This window comes from Ochotona princeps, chromosome 18 (genome assembly GCF_030435755.1).
Source record: "Ochotona princeps isolate mOchPri1 chromosome 18, mOchPri1.hap1, whole genome shotgun sequence".
Taxonomy (NCBI): domain Eukaryota; kingdom Metazoa; phylum Chordata; class Mammalia; order Lagomorpha; family Ochotonidae; genus Ochotona; species Ochotona princeps.
In genome coordinates, this window is record NC_080849.1 from 48,454,421 (window position 1) to 48,467,292 (window position 12,872).

The 12,872-nt window shown below is 41.8% G+C and overlaps 1 protein-coding gene across 4 annotated transcripts in view; it reads left to right on the top strand.

Moving 5' to 3' along the window:
- PTPRM (protein tyrosine phosphatase receptor type M) overlaps positions 1-12,872 on the top strand; it is a 787,515-nt gene that overhangs the window by 688,639 nt on the left and 86,004 nt on the right. The window lies entirely within an intron of this gene.

Below are 12,872 nucleotides of genomic sequence, written 5' to 3' on the forward strand. Positions count from 1 at the left end.
TGTTCCACAGGCAATTAATAGGATGATTAATAAGGGCCAGAAAGAAAATACATTGATGTATACAAGACAAGTGTTTGACTGTACTGATTGATGAAGTAAGGAAGATTATGAAGTTTTCAGTCTTTAACTCACAGGAGGACGATGAATAGCTCATTGCATATAGGCGGACCGGTGGAAGGATGGATGGCTACTCAGATGGGCAACTCTAAAAGAGAACCAGACTTCACATGGAATTGAAGGGTGATCATGAGGTTGGCAGTAGCACAGCAAGTTTATGAATTTAGTTGCAAGGCCATACTAGATGGCTTGGGAACATTCAATGAGATGCAATAAACAAAGATGTAAACTGCTCTGGAACCCAAGCAGAAGCATCTAGATCCAAATATTCATGAGTGAGTGTAGACTTCCAGGAGCTGACTAAAGTCATCAGTGTGATGGTCTCACAATGTGAGAGGGCGTTGGGAGCCCTGGGCCCAACCCAGAGGGCCTGTAGTAATGCAACAGCGGGCAGTTGTTCAGCCTACACACAGATACATTGTGTCTTGGAGAAAGGGGAGTGTCGATCCTGTGCCATTGATAGGTTAATAACGTTAATAAAGTTTCTGATGTTGGGTGAAGACATGACTTAAGTGTAGACAGCTGTGACTACAAAGGGGCAGAAGATAGGAGTCCTTCTATTGGCTTTCATCTTGATTGAAAGTACTCGTACCATCCTACTCTGCTGAGAATGAGGCAACTAAGAAAGGAGGGAAACTTTTCACCTTGTCCCACCAGTCCTTCTGTACAGCAATTGAATCTGGATGGTCCAGACTGAAGACTTCAGCTTTATAGGGTTTGGTACCAAAGCAAGGAGCTTCCCCATTGTCCCTTAGGAGCCTACATTGTCATAGCCTAGCTTAACTGCAGAGGCAGGGCTGTGGGTAGAGAGGGAACCAGAATGTAATTAGATGAGAAGGATCTGTCAGGAGGATCTTTGAACATTAAGTTCACGTGGACCTAAATCAGAGAGATAAAAAAATATGCCTGGGAAGGTATAAGGTAAAATCTAGAAAGATCAGACACAGTGAAAGTGTGTCTGGGATCCCAGCCTGGATTCTGAAGGGTAAAGAACCAAAAGCTCTAACAGAGGGATTAAATAAACAGAGAGCCAGGCACCAGGCACAACACACACTTACACTGATGGCGAACATGCCGCTGCGCAGCGCCACCCACCATGCCTGGCGTCTTGGCAAGCGAGGCCCTTGCACCTTAAGACAAGTGTGGCTGTAGTCTTTGGTAAGAGTGTAGGCGCAAGAATCAATCGTAATTAAATTAATTTCCAGTCTTCCCTCAGAGGCCAAATGTTACTGAGGTCATTGTGATTCTAATTTACCCGAAATATGTCATCAGTATTTAGCAGAGAGAGGGGATTAGCTGGAGATGAAAGATTATCGATGACCAACTCCATTCCTACCACTATGGGAGTAATGTAATCATGTACAAGTTATTACCTATAGCCATTATATTTAATATGAAAGTGAGTAAACCCTTGAAACGACTTACAGCTATTTTTAAACATGCAACTCGATAGGAAGGAGGTGAATACCAAGTTCTAGGGACTTAGCGCACAGAGACAGGTTTTTTTAAGTTTTTTAATTGCTCAAATGCTTTTTTCACTTTATTTACTTAATTTTCCTGTTAGCACAGCATCTCATACATACACATGGGATACCGAGTAATAATGTATGTGTACAGTGTGTAATGGTTAAATCAGGGTAGGTAACATTTCAGTCTCCATTGGGATCCATCATTTCTTTATGAAGCTTTTAGTTCTCCTACTATAAGGTTTTTATAAAATATATGATGTATTGCTGTGAACTATAGTCATCCTACTGTGCTATGGGACACCTGAGCTTACTCCTTACTGTAATTATATAATCATTACCCAAATTGCCTCTATCCCGTACCCCTCTCCTCTTCCAAGCCCATGGAGTCCTACTTTAAATATCACACAAGGGAGGGGCTAGCATTGTAGTGGAGCATGTTAAGCTGCTGCTTTCTGTGTTGGCATTTTATATTGGAGCATCAGCTCAAGACCCAGTAGCCCTGCTTGCAACCAAAATCCCTACTATTGTGCCTAGGAAAGCAGCAAAATGATATCCCAGATCCTGAGATCTCTGCCACACGTGTGAGATCCAACCAGAATTCCAGACTCTTGGCTTTGGCCTGTCCCAGTCCCGCCTGATGCGGGCATTTGGGGAGTGAACCAGTAGATAGAGGATTATATGTATACACTCTGCCTCTCAGATAAATAAATCTCGTATGATGCCACCTTCATTATACACACACACGAGATCATTTATAGTTACACAAACATGCATATGTAAAGTCTCAGCAAATTATGATCCATAACATATGCAGTGCTTTGTTATAGCCACTTTTCTATCCAAAAATGTGATTTCTGTCCTGCTGGATCCAGCAGAAGCCTGTAAGGCTTTTGTGATGAAGAGCTAGTCCTTTACACAGATGGAGTTTCTCCAAGTAGCAGAGTTAACGTTTCTTGATGGAATGGAGCTGGGAAGATAATAAGACATTATCAGTTAGATTCTGATCACATCCCAGCTATGCATGGCAAATAAGTTTTTTTTTTCCCCTCCAATGATAAAAGCAATTCATACATATGATGGGAATTTGTACAGTAAATAAAATTTGGGGGAAATTGCCTAGACCCTCACCATGCAAATGAAAGCTCTGCTGACATTTTCTTCTGTTTTATTTCAATCTTCTTATCTCTACACCACGAAGGTAATAGTGTTGTTTTTCTCTGTGGTGATTTTTTTAAATGGAAGTAGGTTTATTTATTTATTTATTTTTTTTTTTGCTTATGAAGGTAGTATAAGCCAGGTAGGTCATTGAAGCAGTACACAAAATTATGAGAGGAAAAATCACCCCGTGTTTTCCTACCAGCAGAGGTTCATCCTCCCATCCCCCAGTTTTCCTAACCAGCACATCCACACACTTCCTCTCCCCCAGCATCCAAAGTCTGGATGCCCAAGTCCCCTGTATAAAATGGTAGAGTATTTAAATAACCTTCACACTTCCTCCTATGTACTTTGAATAGTCTCTGAATGATTTCCAATACCTAATTGATATAATGCTATAGAAATAATTTCTAAAAGTGCTATATACTTTCTAATATAGAATTGATATAATGCTATATAAAAAAATGTTATACCGTATTGCTGAGGGAATAATGACAAGAAAATATTGCTCATTGCAGATGTAATTTTAAAAAATCTTTCTCCGGGCCTGGTGCAGTAGCTTAGCCCCGCTTCCCATCCAGCTCCCTGCTTGTGGCCTGGGAAAGCAGTCAAGGACGTCCCAAAGCCTTGGGACCTTGCACCTGCATAGGAGACTCGGAAGAGGCTCCTGGCTCCTGGCTTATTTCTAGCAAATAAACAAGTGGATAAAATTGTTCTTTCTCTCTCATTCTTGCTCTTGCTATTTGTCTCTGTCTCTAGTTATGAAATAAATAAATTTTTATCTTTTAAGAAAGGTAAATTTATTTTGGTGCAAAGCTTTTTCAAAACCATTCATGTAAAGGAGAGTTCTTGGAATAATTGTGGAAATGTGCATTATGGAAAAAGAATGCATGGATTTCAATAATTTTTACACCAACATCATTTTTCCCATGAAGGTTTTTTTTATTGTACCATAATAATGTAGACATTATTTTCCTCCCATTATACAGTTGAGAAAACTGAAGCATAAAAAGATCAAATCACTCATGCGAAGTCTTGGCACCAGCGCATAACAGAGCTGTAAATTCATGCAGGAATGCTTGTCCCAGAGCCCATAACCTCTACCTCTATCCCAAACCAAATGCAATAGGGGTTGAAAAGTTGAGTATATACCAGAAGATTAAAAATAGGAGTTATTGAGTGGTAGTCAGCCTGTTTCTGAGTCTTTTTCTGTTTTCTCCTTATAATCTGTTCAAACTTCACTTCTCCAAAAACTGGCTTCTTAGTCTTCAGTTCTACCTAAAGCAAATTTTCTAGCTCTTTGCTTCAAAGGTCTTACGGGTAACTTCCAACAAGGTTGTTGCTTTTATTCACGTAAGAGGGGTAATTTATTTTTAATGAGAACTAACCATCCTGTTATCTCACATGAGCTTCCCACCATGCCTATGAAAGTGGTCCTTTATCACCCGTTTGTACGCAAGGAGAACAACCATGTCTGTAGTTGTACAGGTTCATTATTCATGGGAGTCACAGAGCCAGAATTCACATCAGGGTTTCCGGGACAACATTTTCTACAAATAGTAACAGGAAATCGCTGTGGAATAGCCAAGACATATCCTGATGCTGAGAGAGAAACACAGGTGGGATAAATAACCCTGAAGCACAAGCCTTCTCGCGCTTACCAGACCACCTTCCCAGAAACACCATGCTCAGTCTTGACCCTGTGGTAACTGACCTCCTGTGAACCGTACGTCCCATCCGCCTTCCTGGGTCTATCCCTGAGCACTGAGTCCTCCAGGTTTGTTCTCAGGGCTAGACCCTGACCTTGAGAAAGCCCATCCCACCAGTGGGACTTCAGAGCCGAGTGGCACAGCAGGTGCTCAAGAGCATGCGGACTTGGCTGCTCTCCGCAGCCTATGTTCAGCATGACTCCTATATTTGCTGAACACCAAAAATGTCCTGTAGGTGTTTCCTCATAGAGATTTGATACAATTTAGCCTCAGGAGTACCTCCAAAATAACAAGTGAGCTTCTATGAAAAGAATGGTGGATTTATACGTCTTAACTTACATCTGATTCAAGATGAATTAAGCTACAAGAAGATGTGGTGATGAGCCCCTATGTCCTGACTTGCGGATCCCCAAGTCAATATCTAGTAGTTTCATACTAGCTGAGCAGCTGATTTTGGAGGCATCTCTGCCATGCATTGGACATTCTTAGGTATCCAAGCAGCCACGTGGCACAGGCTCTGTGATTGGAAGCAGCAGTTATTTTGCTTCTTTTGCTTTGATTTTCACTGACTCAGTGTGGTTCATGATGTCTGCTTCCTATTTATGGGATTCTTGTTTGGAAAGGATAGTTTTCATATCACTCTGTGGGAAGGCAGAGATTGACTCAATTAATGCTGAGAAATGCAATCCTGTGATGAACAGTCTGTTCTCCATGAACAAAACATGTGTCTTATACTCTCCTACAGCGCCGGGCTTCTCCTAAGAGATTAGCCAATTGGCACTGCCAACACATGTGGCTTAAGATATATTCAGTTCTCAGTAGTCACTGTGTCACTGAAAGTCTATTTTACAAACTTGAATTTTATAATTATTCTACTAAGTTCGTGTTCATCATGTGTGACTGTTCTCTTAGCAAACTCTGGTGTCACTGTTGTCACCTTCATCACTGTCTTTATTCATCCGGAAAACAGTCTGTGAACAGAGGGACCCCAGGGCTCCAAGAGTGCAAGTCCACTCAGGTCCTCCCAGTCTTGAAAGTGCTGTTTTCCAGTATATCTGGGATGACGGTGGAACACAAGCAGCAAATGCAAGAGGGAGAAGGAAAACTGGCCTCATTTGTTACTGAAGGTTACTTACCACTGTGACAGTGCTAGGAGTTGGGACCTAGAAGAGGTGATTGAGTCATGAACTTATTGACCTTGTGAAATGGATGAAGGCTGCTATCACAGGTGTGAGGTAGTCATTATGGGAACATCCTCTGGATCTTGCCCGCCTGTTCTCTCTCACACACCTGCACTCACTGTCCTGTCTTATGATGCCATGTTAGGATGCACAGAGGGCCCCCACCACATGCTGGCACTTTGGTATTAGACTTCCTAGCTTCCAGAACTATGAGAAATTTTTTTTATATAATTGACCCAATCCACTACTTCCATGCTGTGAGTGGAGCTCCTGGAGTTGGGTGCTGGGCCTCAGGGAAAGTGTGTCACATGGTCTTTGTCTGTAAGGCACGGTGAACTGAAAAGGCAGAAACGATTCTGCCATGCACAGCAAGGTAAAAGCAATTGTTCTGCTCGGGAATTGAGCTGTCCTTGCGTCTTACAGATTTCTCCATCGGGACGGGATTGAGAGCAGTGAAATTGGGAGCAGTTGCCGGAGGGCTGGGTGAAATGACAGAGCTGGAGGAGAGAGTAAGGGCACTTTATTTCTCAGCTTCTGTTTATAGCAGATGAGAATTCAGTCTCATCAGAGATTAAAGTCCCTAAAGAGAACATGCAGGATCAACTGGAGACCCCTGCAGTGCTAAATCACCGGGAATGGGCAGCGTTCATCTTGAGCCACCAAGAAAAAAAAAAAGGCAGATGGGAGATAGGATTCTGATAGAGGCTACAGTATGTCCTTAGGACACGCCTGCTCCTCAAGATCAAAGGTTCCAGTGTAGTTATCTATCCCGTGAAAATCACCCAGGGAAAGACCAAGTGCCTGGGAAAGTAAACCTAATCTCCATTCTTGGGTGTGGACTCAGAGCCTGATGTGCATGAAATGGCTGTGATTCACTCCTGTTGTAGCATCTTTCACTTGGAAAGCTCAAATGGCTTTGCCAGTGGAATTGCTGATAGGCTCCACTCTTCAAAAGAGCTATGTATATGCAGTGGCTCTCCTCACAATGCAGTACAGTCCAAGCAGCCCTCAGATACCCAGAGCACCAGTGATATAACTCCTTCCAGCTTCCCAACATGTGCAAAAGCCCTAGTGAACCACTGCTTGGAGGCAACCTAGGTTCTGGAAAGCTAGCTCCTAAAATCAGACATCATGAGAGCATTCTGACTGTGTAGGTCCTTCCTGGGCGTGCCAATAGTGATTGGATAGAAACTGCAAAGATAATGAGAAGGACTGTGTGGGTGTCTATTACATAGCACACGACAGTAGTAACTGCTCTCCCACCATCATTCTTTGTCAACCTTTTTTCTAATCCCTTGGGACATATTATTTAAATGTTCACAATATACCCATGATGTCAGCACAGTCCTTCCACATTGTACAGAGAAGTAAACAGAAGCAGAGAGAGAAGTGATAACTTGCCCAGAATCACCAGCAGGCATTCCAACTCACAGACCTGAGCCCAGAGCTCACATCTGTCCCCCATCAGCTCCTATGAACAGAGCAGGAATATTTGACTTCTCAATTTTACCTTCTCATCCAGCCTCTTTTGTCACCACGTTCCAGAAAAATCTATTGACCCCCAGCCAGTTGTGTCTCTAACATGAAATTTTTTGACCATTTATTGTGGGATGGTGTGAAAAAACAATCAGGGATGGAAGATTAGAAAAAAGCGATGCAGACTACCTTCTGAAATCACACTAAATGTTTATTCAACAGGAGGTTGAACTTCAGGAACCCTGAAGTCTGGTCTCTCAGCTATTAGTCTGTTAAGCCAAGGAGCAGGTCCAAGTCGACACTTGGTCTGGTGATCAGGTATAAAGTGGTCTGTCATCTGTGGTTTTGCTGGCTCTTGCCTCTGGCTGGAGTCTGCATTGCTCACCCACTAACCACAATGAAATGTTGAGTGAGGTTTACAAGGCAGTGCTCATTTAGAACTCTCCCTGCAGGGTTCTGCAGGGTGTCTGGAGAAAGCCAGCCTTCTCCTAGGAAACCACCACGCTGCCCCTTCCAGGGCTGCTGACCTTTTCTGTTCTACAGACTGGGTTTTGGTGTACACTCATTGGAAGAAAGAGTTGCTCTGCTACAGAGAATACTCCTTAGGGAAAATCTTCTTAAAGGTTATATGTTTAAAAGGAAAGGGTTCACTTTTCATTTATTCAAAAAAGTACTTAGGGGAATTGGTTATGTTCCAAGCACTCGTCTAGAGGTTGGGGGCAGACAGTGATCAAAAGAGGAAAATCTCAACCTGTATGGCGCCTTTAGTACTTTCCTTTTTGAAAAAGCAAGTTGCCTCAGTAAATTTGTTGTTTAAAATTTTTGATTCAGAAAATAGTGAACTATAGCTATGGCACAATAATGACCTGTATGTCAGACTTCTAACTAGGAAGTCAGTGTCTTTACTTCCTCCTTGAAAAAGCCCAATTTGAGGCAGGCACTATTGTCCCCTTTTCAGATGGGGATACTGAGGACTGGTGATGTCATTGTCTGGCATGTGGTCCAGGGCTGATGAAAAGCAGCGTTGTAACACGTGCAATGTCCTCACCTATAAAGGGAGGGTACCAAGGACTGTCAGACAAAAGACGTTAGGACAAATCTGAACATGCCAGAGAGCTAGAATTGGGTTTGTACCCAAAACTGGTCCAGGCGGAACTCCTGAACACCTCAGAGGGTCTGTATGTAATTTGGTGAAATTGCTTCAACTTCCAATCTAAGACATGATTCTGTTGTGATTCACAAGAAAGGTTGTCAAACCTTTCCATGTGCTCATCACTGAAGCATAAGTTAGTGAGATTTGCCATTAGAGGTGAGGTATTACAAATTCTTCCCAGTTTTAACAGCAAAATCTGAGTTTTGGAAGGTTTATGGTATGTAATTCTTTGTCTTTTTAAAATTAATTTTTATTGTATTATTCCATGGAATAGTTTCATAGGTTCTGGGATTTCCCTTCCCTTTCCCTAAATCCCTGCTCCCCCCCTCCCGCACACACACACACACACACACACACACACAGATTTCCTTCATGTTGTTACAATTGTATAGTCCTTCACAGTCAGTTGTAAGTCTATCATTCTGCTATTTAAGTGTATCCTGACATTGTACCTATGGACAATGGCAGAGAGCCCACCATCCTATTGTCAAGATACATTCAACAGTTTCACTGGGAGTTCATCTTTGATTTGAAAATAGAGGTGCAAACTGCATTGTATCTTCACATCTGTATGTGATGGCCTCTACTACACAGTTACTGTACATCCCCTTAAACAAAAAGTCATAAAACAAAATCAACAACAGAGAGAAAAATTAAAAATATACAACGTGAAGTTAAATAACATGCTACTGAATGGCCAGTGTGTCACTGAAGAAATGAAAAAGAAAATCAAAGACCTTCCTGAAGCAAACGATTCTATTGTATGAGCTATGAGTTGGAAAGAAACATAATAAGAGAATCAAGATGGCAGAATAGGGTAAAGACACATTTAAACAGACAGAAAAACATTTAATCAGGATGAAGCAGAGAGGACATATTTCAAGAAATAGGAGAGGACAGAACAACAGCAGAGGGGTACCTGGAGACTGACAGACACAGGAAAACAACAGACACAACGGTGTGGTGTTGCAGTGACTGATACTCCAGCGACTTTCAGCCAAAGGCAATCTGAACGCCATCAGCAGCCAGAACTCCACCAGCAGCCAGGTGGGAAGGGACTTTCACTGGGAGCATGGGAGGTGAACCCAGACAAAGAACTGTCCGTCCTGCTGGTCCGTTTGATTTGACCAGGAGCAGAGACAGAGCAGCAGATCTCAGTCGGGCAGTGCAAGAACAGGGTGGATTTCACAGCCCAGTCATCCCCTAGAGCTGAATTGGGCGCCATTTTGCGTAAGGAGAAGAGGGCAAGGGAAAGGACTGAGCATGCGCTGAGCTGGGAGTGAGCTCATTTCTGACTCAGTGAACTGCATTCTACAGGTTCCACCCAAGACAGGTCTGGGTAGCCCTCAGATCTGACAGCCAGCAGATCAAGTGGCACAGCAGGCACCATTTTGTACACTGTGGCAATAGCTTTAGGATTGCAGGGGACAACAGTGAACTGCACATGTTCTGAGCTCGCGAGAACTCACTGAGTTCAGTGGATTGCACTGGTCCCACAGGAAAATAATACCGACTGTGGCATCGTACTGGTCAGAATAGGTCCATGTGGCACCCAGACCTAACGTCCAACAGGTTCCGACAAGATCAGAGCCACCAACAACCTAACTATATAGGACACCTGGTGTCTCTCTAATCCTGGGACCTGCTCCAACCAGAAGTGGGAGAAAGGTTGCAGAGTCAACAGTGCAGCCTCAGCAGGGTATCACAGGAGGTGGTGAGTGGTGAGCCAAGAGCTGTGGCTGTGGAGACCACAGTGGAAATCTGATATAAGAACCCAGACCTGGAACTCACTGGAGGTTGTGGCACAAGTGGCTGCAAAGAAAGAGTTGTGTACCAACTGTAATAAGTAAAATCACATTGTAGACCTGTGGGTGACACAGCTTAGAAACCTACCCCAAGGAGAAGACTCTGCTAACCAGAAGTACAATGATCAAGAGCAAAAGAAGAGACAAAGGCACAATGAATATTACCGAAAACTCCCCTGCAAAAGAGCAAAACCCTATGCCAACCCCAGAGTTAGCTGAGGAAGACATCGAAAAAATGGAGGACACAGAATCTATAAGACTCATTTTAAAGCTTCTAATCAACAATGAGAAGCTCATGCAAGAGTTCAAAGAATTTAAGGAAGCAATAAAGCAAATCAAGACTGGTATATCAGAAATTAAGAACACAGTAGAGCAAATTAAGAGTACAGTGGAGAGTCTCCAAAATAGAATGAAGCAAGCAGAAGGAAGAATCTCAAAATTGGAAGATATTTTCTGTCACCAGGGGGAAGCGACAAAAAGCTGGAAGCAGAGCTGGATCAGGCCAAAAAAAGTATTCAAGAATTGAAAGACACTATGAAGAGGCCAAATATAAGAGTTGTTGGAATCCCAGAAGGTGCAGAAAGAGAAGCTGAGTTTGCAAATGTATTTAATGAAATAATAAAGGAAAATTTCCCTAATCTGGAGAAAGAATTGGGAAACAACATCCAGGAGGGGCACAGAACTCCCAACAGGCTTGACCAAAAGCAATCTTCACCAAGACACATGATCATCAAGCTCTCTTCAGTGGAACATAAGGAAAAGATCCTTAAATGTGTATGTGAAAAAAATCAATTAACATATAAAGGAATGCCAATTAAACTCACAGGAGATCTCTCACAGGAAACTCTACAGGCAAGAACAGAATGGCGTGACATATCCAGATTCTAAAAGAAAAAAATCGTCGGCCTAGGAAAACATATCCAGCTTTCTTTTGTCTTTGAAAATGAAATAAAATTCTTCCACAGTAAAAAAAAAAAATTAAAAGAATTTGCCTCTTCCAAACCTGCCCTACAAATGATACTTCAAGATATTCTCTTGACAAAGAGGAATAGCACCCACCAAAACCAAAGGCAAATGGGAAGAACATCCCAGTAAAATGACAACAGAAGGCTAAACCAATGAACAACCCATTCCTAAAAATGATAGGACCAAAGTACCACCCATACATATTAAACCCTGAAAGTAAATGGCTTAAGCTCAATCAAATGTCATAGATTAGTAGACTGGATTAAAAAACAAAACCCATCTGTTTATTGTTTGGAGGAGACACACTTCAACAAAAATCAGCGGAAACTATATCACGTGGGTTTTGTTGTTTGCTGTCAGTTTCATCTCTTGAAAACACTTTCTTCAATGACTCGTAGATCATGCAGTGGCATCATTTTCTTCCAGAAGGTTCTTGATTTTCATTTCTTCAACTACACATTAGTCATTTAGTAGCATATTATTTAACTTCTTGGTGTTGTTAATGTCTTTTTTCTCCCTGATGTTGGTTTGGTTTTGAGGCTGTTCATTTAAGGGGATGTATAGTAGCTGTGTAATGGAGACTGGCATATCTAGTAACATATCATTTAACTTCATGGCATTGTATATTTCTATTTTGCTTTCTATTGTTGATTTTGTAGCATGACTTTTAATTTAAGGGGATGTACAGTAGCTGTGAAATGGAGACTAACATCCAGATGTGAGGATACAGTGTAGTATGCATTTCTGCTTCCAGACAAAGATGGACTTACAATGAAACTGTTTATTATATCTTGACAATAGGATTCTGGACTCTCTGCCAGTGTCCATGCCCACAAGGTTGGACATATGACTGCGTACAAAGAACTATATGTTAGTAATGATATGGAGGAACTAGGTGGGGGGAGGGAATTGGGGAGGGGATAAGGGAATATGGAACTGTATCATAAAATAATAATAATAATAATAAAATGTAAAAAAGAGAAATTATGAACATTAGAAAAACATGGATAGGGCTCGGCAGCGTGGCCTAGTGGCTAAGGTCCTCGCCTTGATCCCATATGGCTGCTGGTTCTAATCCCGGCGGCTCCACTTCCTCTCTGTCTCTCCTCCTCTCAGTATATCTGACTTTGTAATGGAAATAAAATAAATCTTAAAAAAAAAAAAAAGAAAAAGAAAAACATGGATAAAAAGGAAGAAACATAAGAAAAATAAAAACTTTTTGAATTAGTGAAAATAAAAACAGAAATAACAAACCGCCTGAGATGTAACAAAACAGTGTTAAAGGGGCTATTGATCTCATATTTTGCATGAAGATTGCTATATATCAAGAGAGCATATGATATTTGTCCTTTCATGATTCAAGTTGTTAATGGGTATATGAAAAAATGCTCAGGCTCCCTAGCTGTCAGGGAAATAATAATAAAAACCACATTGAGGTTCCACCTAACTCTAAAGAAGCTGACCTACATTCAGAACTCTGCTAGCAACACCTGCTGGAGTGGATATGGGAGAAATGTATCCTCTTCATTGTTGGTGTAGGCTAGTACAACTCCACTCTGGAAGTCAGCATGGAGAGGGCCAAGATAACTGAAAATTGACTGGCTGTATCACCCAGCTGTCCCACTTCCAGAAATATATCCAAAGGAAATAAAATCTGCGCATTAGCAAGGGATCTGAGATCTTATATCCACAGCAACACAATCTACAATAGCAAAGACATGGAAACAACCCAGATGCCTATCAAAACAGGAGTGTCTAAAGAAACTGGTACATCTTACTCCATGGAATATTATCTAGACATTAAAAAGAATGAAATTCTACCGTTTGCAACCAAATAGTAC